This window comes from Temnothorax longispinosus, chromosome 7 (assembly GCF_030848805.1).
Source record: "Temnothorax longispinosus isolate EJ_2023e chromosome 7, Tlon_JGU_v1, whole genome shotgun sequence".
NCBI classification, from domain to species: domain Eukaryota; kingdom Metazoa; phylum Arthropoda; class Insecta; order Hymenoptera; family Formicidae; genus Temnothorax; species Temnothorax longispinosus.
Window position 1 is genome coordinate 13993498 of NC_092364.1, and position 12077 is coordinate 14005574.

Consider the following 12077-nt stretch of genomic DNA (forward strand, 5'->3'; position numbering starts at 1 on the left):
GGCGCTTTGCATCGCACTCCCGATATTAATATACGCGCACGATGCGCGTCTTATTACGTCGCGAAAGAGTTAACGCAAAGAAACGGAGATCGCATGAGATTACGATTCGCTCGGCGAACTCATTGTCAGCAATGAATAACGCCCGTATCTCCGCTCCGTGTACCGCCGACGGAAATTCAAACACGGGATTATATTATTACGATTATTATTACAGCGCGTTGCGACGGCACTTGGTAAGATAACCTAAACATTTTAATTCAACGGTTGACAACTTTACCGCACGCAGGACGCAAGTCGACAGTCGACTTCACAGCTAAAAAAAGCCTACACTGTAAAAAAATTTTGTAAAATTACAACTATTATAGTGGGTAATTTTGAGACCCACTAATAGTTGTAATTATACAATATAATGGTTGTATTTTTACAAAATTACAGTACGGAAGGAAAAAGTAATTTTGTATTACAATTACACAAATTAAAAATGTGTGGAAATTTACACCTATTATAGTGGGTCTCAAAATTACCTGTAATTTTACAAATTTTTTTTACAGTGTATTCTACAATGGATGCAAAACGCAAAACGCTATCCGCAACGTTGTCGCGACAGCCAATCAGAAGCGTCAAATGGTACAAGGCCGGTTCTACAATCAGTCGTATGGAACGCAGCCAATGATCCAATGAGAGAATTTCTTTTTCGAAAACGAATTTTCCTCATAAATATATAGGAGGGGTAGGGTGACTAGGTACGGTGCGCGTTCGGTGTGCAGTGCGTAGTGATGCGTATAGTCAGCCTACCCCCACTCTATCCCACACTCGTGTTGTCCAGAAGCCGTTAGCCGCGCCGCCCGCGCCACCCGGGCCCGCGCACTTGATATCTGGTATTTGGTAATGCTCCCGAGTCTCGACTCCTGAATCGTAGCGTGGAGTTATATATAAGGCCCCCGCACAACGAAAAATATAAGGAACAAAAACATATATTAGCGATTATTATTCACATGTCGCGTCGGGTCCAGCGGTTCAGATTACGGAAAAACTGTCATGTATCGAAAGTTATTTAATATACATATGTGCTTCGCGGAATTTATACGGATACCGAGAGGTATAAGATATTCATTGTTCAATTCAAAGTGCGAAAAGTACGGGTGTGGCGAGCCGCAAGTGTAGCGTCCTCGCGACGCCCGACACGGTTGCTTCTGGCGAGTGAAGTTAGCCGCGCGATTTTGTTATACGAAATTCTTTCCGCCATGTTAGCGTCTACCTGCGGGACGTCGGCAACGTCGCGCGTCGCGGAATCGTCAAGCGGATCGCATTCGGATCGCGCTTCGTTCGTAGCTTCTCCGCCGTAATTTTTCCGTCGCGAGATTATAATACCGGGAGTACGTGCCGTGCAAATTTCGTGAACGTTGCCGCGTCGTGAGTAACGGACCAACGGAGGAGGAGCGAGGAGAGGAGGAGCGGGCCTCGGAGGCATCGGGCGACAGCGGAGCGACCGCGAGGTATATATAAATAATTGTTATTCGTTCATTATTTTACTGTCCCGTAGCGGATTCCGCCACTTTCTCAAGCGCGACTTGATTCGCTCGTTACATGATACTCGAGTCATCTACTCGTGCAATATCGTTTGAGGTTTAACTCCGGCGTAATTTTGTTATTTCGGAGATCGATCTCCGGCATATATGCGAGAAGAGAGAGATATTATGTCGCGTCAGCTCTTTTGTTCGCACGGTCGTAATATTATACTTACACGATTTTTCGCAGATTCAATTACGCGAACGAGTTAATGCGGAAATATGCGGCCGCTTGCGACTCCGACGGCCGTGATTGTTTCTTGCATTAGCATTTTAAAATCAGATACCTATTTGATCGAAATGACATTTTAAAAATTTAACGGGCGCGATATAATTATTTACTTGAAGTATTGATTATCTCAGCTACTGCTTTAAGGAACGTTCTCTCGTCCTTATACTAGAGAAAATCGATTTTCTAAGGATTTTCTTGAAACTGTGAATATATGTTAATTTAGGTGTGCTTTATGCGTGGTATAATTTCAGTACCTCTTCCGGTATAAAAAATCAAGATACTGAGCCTCAAAGTTTCAACTTTTACTAATGAAAAGGTTTTCCAGGCCAAACGGTAAGAGATACGAGGTTGGCCAAGAAGACTAAAGTTGCTTCTCTCTCGTCGAGTTCTATAAGGAAAAAATGCCAAAACTAAAAAAAATGGAATTTAAAATTTGTTTTTTGAAACTTTGAGGCTCAGTATCTTTTTTTTTATCCCGGAAGAGGTACTGAAATTTATACCACGCATAAAGCACACCTAAATTAACGTATATTCACAGTTTCAAGAAAATTCTAAGAAAATCGATTTTCTCTAGTATAAGGACGAGAGAACGTCCTTAATGTAAAAATATTTATGTTACAGATCAACAGTCGTCAACGCAGGGTTACAACTCTCTCTCTCTCTCTCTCTCTCTCTCTCTCTCTCTCTCTCTCTCTCTCTCTCTCTCTCTCTCTCTCTCTCTCTCTCTCTCTCTCTCTCTCTCTCTCTCTCTCTCTCTCTCTCTCTCTCTCTCTCTCTCTCTCTCTCCTCTCTCTCTCTCCTCTCTCTCTCTCTCTCTCTCTCTCTCTCTCTCTCTCTCTCTCTCGCCCGGTGAGTTATTTTTTCATTTCAATGTCGAGGCAATAGATTTATAAAAATTCTGTTACAAATGTAAATAAAATGTATGTTTGTCTGCGGAATGAGATATTATAAAAGAATCACGAGCAGTCTTTTTTTAATAATTGTTAGACATTATTATATCAAAAATTATATAAAATGATAATTAAAATTAACGTAGCGGTAAAGTGTTCTGTATTACTTCTGCATAAAATATCTGAAGATATTATTTATACCTACAGTTAATACAGAAAAAATTAAAACATTAAAGATTAAGAATAAAAAAATATATCACAAGTGAACTAATATATTATAATCTATTGCCTTGAAATAGATACGCTCGGGACTAAAGCCTAGAAAATATTTTTTTATAATTTATAAACCTCTGCCGACTTTTTATTACACAAAGTTACGCAGCGCGGTACGCTGCGTGTATGCAAAAACACCGTGCGTTGAGCACGAATGTCATGTAAATAACCAATTCAAATATCTCAACGTCGAAGTACACGCCGATCATTGCGTTTTCATTCAATCTCTACGTGTATGCAGGTTAACATCTCTCTTTCGCGCGGCACATTCTTCACTTTGCGAACTCGCTAGCGTCGCGTAAGCATTAACCCATTAAATCCTAAAAAATCCCTATGCATTTTTCTATTTAAAATTATTGTAACTCGAGCCCTAATTAAAATTTTTAGACCGCAATTGATGTTTAGGGGTAAAAAGAGTTGCTCTTTTCGAAAATCTAGTCGACGATGAAGTAGTATGTATTTGAAAAAATATATACAAGTAAAAAAAACAGATAAAATTATTTATTAATCGACTATATGTCAGTAAAGTCACTTATTTTTTTTATCTCCACTTTCAACTTTTATATCGTTTATTTCAAATATCCTACACATCGCTGATTCAATTTTCGGAAAGAGCAACTCTTTTTACCCATAAATACCAATCGCGGTCTAAACATTTTGATTAAAAGATCCAAATTACAAGAATTTAAAAGAAAAAAGCGCATAGGATAGCCTTCTAGAACTTAAGGTAGCTGTCTCGCTACGTGCTAGATACGCGCTATGCGTCTCATGTGACTGTTTGTAGGTTTTCACGTTCAGAAATATATTTCAGGCAATTTTTGCTAAGGGAAAAATAATTTTATGAATTATGGTGTAAATTTCATACGTGACAAAGTATGTTACTTTTTCCAAATTATGTGATTTTTCTCATTTGACTCCGTTTTGATCAGCTGATCATACGAGTCGTCGAGAAAAGTTACAAGTGAGGTTACATCTCCTTTTCGATTGAATTTTGACAATTACTGAGAAAGGGTTTCAAAACGCATGACAGAGGTGTCAATCACTATCCAATTCGGCTAAGAAAGACGAGCCCCATAACCTGCTACTACAGTGATTAGCCAGCAGCGTTGCCAAGTCTTCCCAACCTCACCTCGACCAAAAAATGTCTGCTCGATTACCGCATTTTCACTAAAATAAACTAAAAAATTAGCAGCGAAATCTCCGGTAACCTATATATTTATGGTTGCATCGGATTCTTCGAAATCTAATGTACAAAAGCAATGTTTTTTTCTCACTTCATCTAATCGAAAAATACGAAAATATGTGATTGAAACCGTGATAGAGCCTTCTTTTCTGTATGAAGTAATGCAAAATTTGTGATTTTCGAGATCGATTTTCTAGAGTAAATAGTCGGTAAGGAGCCACAGAAAAAATCGACTGCAAAGCTGATCATATAATTTGATATAAAAACCGAAATCGAAAACTTTATCTAATACATGCCCTGACGAGACAGCTACCTTAATAGACTATATATTTACTGTAGCCAAAAAGTCGGATTTTATTATTTAAAAGAAACGGCTCGTAATGACTTCAAATTGTAAATCGGATGTATTTTTATAATATATATTATGTATTTTCTTACCTCCATCTTGAGCTAAAATCGATATGTAAATCAAAAGTCACTTATTATCTTATTAATAGGTTCAAAATATACATGGAAAATCTAGATATTTGTGTTGGATGATCTCGTGTTGTTTAAATTAAAACTTGGGCATTCTGCTGCTCAAGCTGCGCGCAATGTATGCATCGAGTTTGGGGAGAGCATTAATGAGCGTATACTGCAGTTCAATGATGGTTCAGCAAATTTTGTACCGGAGAAACGGAACATAGAACCTGAAACTATTCAAAGGGATATTGTTTATTTTTTCGAAAATAAAAATCACATTGAGAGAAAACTATTTGGTATTTGCGACTATAATTGCATAATAAAATAATTATGGTAGGGGATTCTATTTTTATAGTTATTATTGCTATAATATTTGTAAATATAACCTTACACTGAGAAAAGAATAGTTGGAGTAATCACAATTTTACTATAATTTTTAGTTGTCTCCGCCGGGGACTGTTTTTTCAATTATTTTTTTACTCAGTGTAAGGTTATATTTACTAATATTGTAGCAATAATAACTATAAAAATAGGAACTTTGGCCATAATTATTTCACTATGCAATTATAATTGCAAATACCCAATATTTTTCTCTCAGTGCGGGATTTTTATAAAAAAGAAATTTGTGGTTTATAAAAACACATTGGGAACAACAATGCATTAATTTAAACGCATAATACATTGAATAAATTATGCACACACATTATTAAAATTATTAAAAATAACGGATCCTTTACTTTTAAAATAATTTTGGTTACGCCAACTCAGATTTAATATATAATTCCTTCTATACACGAACATTAGATTAAAGGTTTTTTTTACGTAGAATGAATAATGGATTATAAATCTTTCATTGAAAAAAGAGAATCGATAATTTGCTCGCAAAAATGAAATTTTAGTAACTAACTTTGATATTGTCTGAGTTAATATAATGTAATAATATTATATAAAAAATTGAAAAATAAAAATAGCTCAGCAAAGAAAATTGATATTGCACATAAGTAGATTTGATAATTCTTTTTCTATACATAGAAACGTTAGATTAAACGATTCTTCTTGACATGGAACGAATCATATTAGCTTTTGTTGAAAAAAGGGATTCAGTAATTTGCTCTTAAAAAAAAATTTAGTAACTTGTGAAATATTGGCTTATAATGTAACAGTTATGATTATAACGTAATACATTATTTATACGTAAAAAATTGAAAGATAAAACAGCTGAGCAGGGAAAATCAATATCGTCTAAATTGTGAAAATTGAGTACAGATAACAGTATATGCGTATAAAAACATAATTATTTTAACGCGTGAACTGTTTGGAATATTATTGATTTTGATTATTTATAGTTTGAAAATATATTTTTAAAATTTTAAATTTTTGAATTTAATTTTTCTTCAAACTATGCTATTAATTAAAGTATCATGATCGCGAGACATTCTGAAACGAATCCAGCTACGTCGCAGTCACGGCGATAGTCCGCTTAAAACGTAACGCGTTTTACTCCAGAAACGTTGACTCAGCTATTTCGCGAATTACCCGGCCTCTTCTATTTTATGAAATGGCTGGAATAATTATTAGTTGGATATATCACGTGTTTAAAGGGGAGTATTTAAATTCAGATTTTAAATTTTATTAAGTGTTAATTCCGCTGTTTGTTAACGAAATTAATTTTATGGAAGGTAGAGATATACAGTGGGTATAATTCTGCATATATCGGCAGAGGCGGCTCCTTTACTTCTTATACTTATCGGTGAATTTTCTTTTTCCTTTTTATACTGCTTGCGCTTGATGGTGGTTGTTAATAATCGTTAATTTACTTTGGGCAAAAAAATACGTCAGCGTCGTAAGTGCGGGAAAGGGAAAGGTGGCGGGCAAGACATTACTCAAATACTCATTAGTACGGTCGAAATAAGCGCACGATTCTGACTGCTAATTAACGCATGAGACGGCCGCCGTACAGCTCGAGCTCTCACGGATGCGTAAGGGCTGTCTCTTTCAAGATAGTGTCGCCCGTCGAAAGAACGGCAGGCGATTCGGTTCGGTGTGCGTAAACGCACCAAACAGGCATTACCTGTTTTAATTAGCCACGAGACTAATGCGGGATCGACGTGACCAATCCGGAATTCCAGCGTACTGTGGCCGCCTTTCCACCTCGTGGACAAGAAGATGGAAAAGGCAGGAGGTGCGCGGAACGCAGATGAAGGTGATTTCTGCAAGATAAGAGAGCGGATATCGCGTCGGGGATTGCGACACAGCAACTTTTCAAGCGAACGTTTATATTATCGATAATAAGTGTATCTGTACGTATTTGAAAGCGTCGGTAGCCTTTTAATGCCTTTTTATTTTCTTGCATCATGTAAATTCTTTTTATCTTTTATTTAAAGCCAGAAGAACGTCAACATCGAAGCTGCAACGTGCGGTGTAATTATGTTCATGATTACTAATTTTTTTCGTCTTTTTCTTTTAAACTGGAGTCCCATTTGCAGTCTTCTTTTATCAAATGGCAGTTATTTTTTGCATGATTATACGACCATGATTAGTTTTATCACTTCAATGACTACATAACAAAATGAAAGAGAGTTACGCTTCAATCTTCATAATATTCGCGTATTCACGTACGCTGCATAATTATTAAGTACACAACTAGCGAGCTATCTTTGTGAAGAAGATTTTTTTGACGCCATTCACGTTACTCTTTGAATGATGCGATCGCGTTAAGAATCATGAGAAACGTTCTCACACGCGGTTAGCCCGGCCGTTAAAATACGAAAAGAAAACATTAATTAGAACGTAGCTTAAAACCACTTCCCGGAACTGAGCGATCAGCGGGTCCGATGCATAACGCCTTCGAAAATTTATGACGGAGAACTTTCTTAACAACCTGTAACTGGTGCGGCGTGCTTAAAGCAGATTTCAATTGATAATGCCTCGTGCGAATCGGGTACGAGGGTTCTGCCAGGAAAGCGAGCGAGATCTGGCGATGAGGAATCGCCGTAATTTCTTCCGGACAAGACTACTTACTCTCCGCGATCGCTGCAGATTCGAAAGAGCGAGATAGAGATCTTGGCGCGAGCGTAGCGAGAAAGATTATGGATTTGCAGCAAATGAACTGAAAAGCGGCGAGATTCCCATGAAACTTAAATATATGCCAAGAAACGTCTTCCCATTCCTGGATAATCCGACCGTTCGGACAGACGGAAAAGAGCGGGACCGCAAAAAAAGGAACACGCGAGCTATGGATGAGGAGGATACAGAGAAGCGGTAGAAAGACGACGCGTGGTAGAAAGGGAAAAAAATAGTGGGAGATAAAGGCGAAGAAGACGAAGCGGTTTGAAAAGCGCGTCAGTACAGTCGTTCGGACACACGAGGTCCTCTCATTAACGGATCTGCATGTCTCGGTCCTCAATTATCTCATTCCTCTACCTCTGGTCGCTACTCTGTTTTCTCTTCGAAATTCCAGGTGGACGTCTAATACAATATAACAGAGTTCATTTCGTGCCAATTTGCATGTACCGTTGGCTAATTCCGCGAAATTAAATTTGTCGCCGCGCCTTTCCTCTAGCACGTGCTCCCCGTTTGTCGGTCGGTCCGTATCCGATTCAACAAGGATCTGTCGCCTGATGTTCTTGGCGACGAGCTGCTGGACAATATACCATCCAGCGTCTAGTTATCTCGGATATTTTAAATTTTCTCAATAATCAGGTCGATCGAACTACGATCTGCTTTTATAAACAGACTTTAATAAGTATAAGACTGGCATTTATTTTTATTACAAGCTTTTGCTTTTGCAATTGATGTCGTGCATATTATTTATGGGTTTAAATTTACTACGAGAAAACGATCCACATTGGGATTTGTACACGAATACTTGTGGTAAACTCCACCGCCGTCGCGAGAAAACGATCGATAAATCAATTGCATGCGAGACCGCAAGCGCGTGGGGCAAGCCGAGACTCGTCACAAAAGCCTCTCTACATTGTAGGTCGCACAATAATATTTCAAACACAATAATAACAACAAACAATATGTTTTTATTATTATTTAGTAAATTATATGCTACAGATAATTATGTCGAATCATGAATCGATCGCTTTTCGTATATGAAAGAAAATACAATATTTATCATGCCACACATTTATACAAATAGCAAAAACAGTTATTATTTATATAAATAGATATATCTATAATTTATATATTACATTTGTCAAAGTTTTATAAAAAAATATCTCATTATGCCAGACAAAATTTATATTATTGAAAGACAGAAACAGGATATTTAATTTTGAATTTACTATAATATGAGACAAAGATAAGGCGTGATTCATTTTATTTTTAAATTAATTTCAAAGAATTTTCATTTAAATATCTGAAGAAAAAGGACAATTTAAAGGCACACTAGATCTCTAATATAGATTGTATTCTAATGACCCTTTGAAACGCCGTTAGGTCGGTAATGCTTGAAAAGAGCTCTCTCGTAAAATGTTCACAAGGTATCCGCGGAAAGTTACGAATAAAAGCCAAGTCTCATGACCGTTTTCCACCTGTTTCCACCCTCTATCAGAACCCTTTTTTCCTCCCCTTCGCACTCATCCGCTCTCTCGCCCACTCCTCGGGACGGTATTCCACCGGTCGATACAATACATGGGTCTCGCACTAATGACGTTAAAACGCCGAGGGATGGTGGTAGGGCCTGTGATTTCTTCGTTGGTATTTCCGGAAGAAATTTAATTTGCTTAATCGGCGTTGGGCCAGCGGGATGGGAAATCACCGGCGCAAAGTTTGAACAGAGTTGTACTCTCGAAAGGAGAAATTTCATTGGCGTAACACCAGTTTCTTCGACTATGTGCACGTCGTTGATCTTCGCAGTCAATATTGCTCAGTGTCAAGTACGTGAGAGAGAACAAGTATCGCCAGTTGTCAAAACTCTTTTGACGTAATTCTTTTTTTCTCGTTGATTTATCTTTCTTTTTGCTTAACTATATTCTCCTCTATATATATTACTTTCATTTTCGCAGTTTCCACCTTTTCCTCGGTGACACCATTGCCCTGACAGCAATTTTTTAAACACCCGCAGTTTGTGTCTTTGCCTCGCGTATTTCTGTAACGAACGGAGCGAGAGGGAGGGATTGATTCGGTTTGCGTGGCGTTTCAATGCTGGTGTAGTGTCGTTAAAACGCATTGTGAAATTAAATGCGGCGAGCACGTAAAAGCTGTCTGCGCCTAACAAATGACCCGCCAAACGAGACAGCAAAGGCGACTGAAGCAAGCTACGCTTCTACAGAAACTTTTGAATGCGGCCGGCCATGAATCGGGCAAGACGCCGCCGCCGCCGCGCTTAAGAGCAGTCTAAGTACGCGATGATTTTCAGAACTGAACAATCCATGACATCATCCCTTTCTTTATACAACAGAAAACGCTGATAAATTTCCATCTCGTTAGAAAGCATTCTCATTCTCTCATACAAGTATCATATTTAGCGCAAGCGTAATTAAAAGACATCAAGTTTCTAGTCCTTTATTTCTTATTTGCAAGATATTATCATCAGACTCTTGAATTATTCCTCATGGTTGTACACAAATTAATTTTACTGATAATAATTAAAATAAATAATTTCAAATTAATTACTTCTAAAAATTTCCATATACGTTTTTAACTTATTAATTATTGCAGAAAATAAAAATATCCGCGATATAGTCATAATAACATTTTTCTAAATAATCTGAAATTTATAAATAAATTATCTTACTTTGGAGTAATTTTCTTTCAATGAAATCATAACATAAAGCCGTTCGTTATCTGAAAACAGTGCATTCCCCTTTATTAGGCCGCCACGTTTCGCTCCGATGAACATTATCCCGTAATAACACGTCGGAAAAGCGCAACGAAATAGTTACGCCCATGGTCGTCGAGCTGACGCGCAAAATGCTTTTCCTTGCGAGGGAATAAGGGAGGGGGTATGAATGGGTCTAAAGGTGGAAGCACATAAAATTGCAGGAGCCATAAGCAGAAGGCAGAAGCCATATGCGCATGCGCTATGGTATCTGTAGAGCTCTACAGATACCATAGCGCATGCGCATATGGCTTCTGCCTTCTGCTTATAGTTACTGCAATTTATGTGCTTCCACCTTAAGAAAGCGTCGGCGGAATACAATAATTACTTCACCTCAGATTTACGAGGACCGGGAAATTGAAATTTTCGTGCCACGCCGGGCACAGAGGGGCAATGTGCGCCGTTCGCACGCAGTACAGAACATTTTCAATTATGGCATTATAATTTGTTGCCTCCGTCGTGGTAAAGCTCGAATGCACGGCTGTGCTGCCAGTACGGATTATATTAATTTAATTTCGTCTTCTTTGACCATGTTAGCCGACTCCGTAACGCAGCCTCTTGCGTCGATATACGTATATATGTATATACGAAAGCCGTAAACTAGAGTATTTCCTTCTCTTGAATGTTCATTAAAAGCTCAGTTAATGTTAACATATCAAAAGATGCTGAAGAGATGTTTAAAAAAGATTCTCTACTAGTTTTTAATTTACCACATTCTTGATAATTCTAAAGTTAAGTACGCTCGATGTTGAACCTGCCGGATGCGAAACAATCAACCTTCGGGACTTTATCTTCGATCGAATCGTCGCTCTTGCAAAAGAAAAAAAAATAGCTCATGAAAGTAATTAAGCTGAACCGATATTGCCGGGCAACTGCTACGACTCACGTACACTCTCGGGCGGTGGAGAGAAAAAAGATTGGAAGGAACTCGGAGGTGAGGGGAGGGGAACTCCGTCGGAGCTTTCGCTAGGGGCGGATGTGGTCGGCGGCAGGGGTGGTTTGCGCCGCCGGCAGAGGTAGCACGGAAGGCGCAGGGCGCAGACTGGAAAAGGGTGGCTCTCGGGTGGAACGGGACAGGAGGTGGGGGAGGGGGCACGGGGGGGAAAACAGGGTGGGTGGAATGAGCGGCTAGTGTCAACACTCGCTCACTTTGTGAACCCGCCAACTCGCTGCAAACCCGGTAGCGCGATATTAACGTTTCCCCCGCACGTAGCGTCGAAAATCCACCCCGGCCTACCACCTCCTATCGTCGCGCTTGCCATCCCTCGCGTCCGCCGCCGCCGCCGCCGCGCCGCCACGGAACGTCCGCGACCACGAACGACCACTTAAACAAACATTCCGCGCGTTTTATTTGATATTTTACACATGAGTCGGTCGAAAATGAAATAACTCCGCGCGATACGTTTATTGAACGACGTGCTTCGTTCAGCGTGCTGGCTCGCACACACATCACACATAGATGTAACACACACGTACCTTGTCGTATACGTGCTCGCGACCACAAGCCCACGGTCTGCATATAGAGTCGTCTCAAACAGACGCTTCTCTTTGACGTCGGTACTTCTTTCGCGAATTGCACAGTCCCCGAACATGGCGTGTAGGCGATTCGATATATCCGGACGCTGCTCCGCGCGTGACA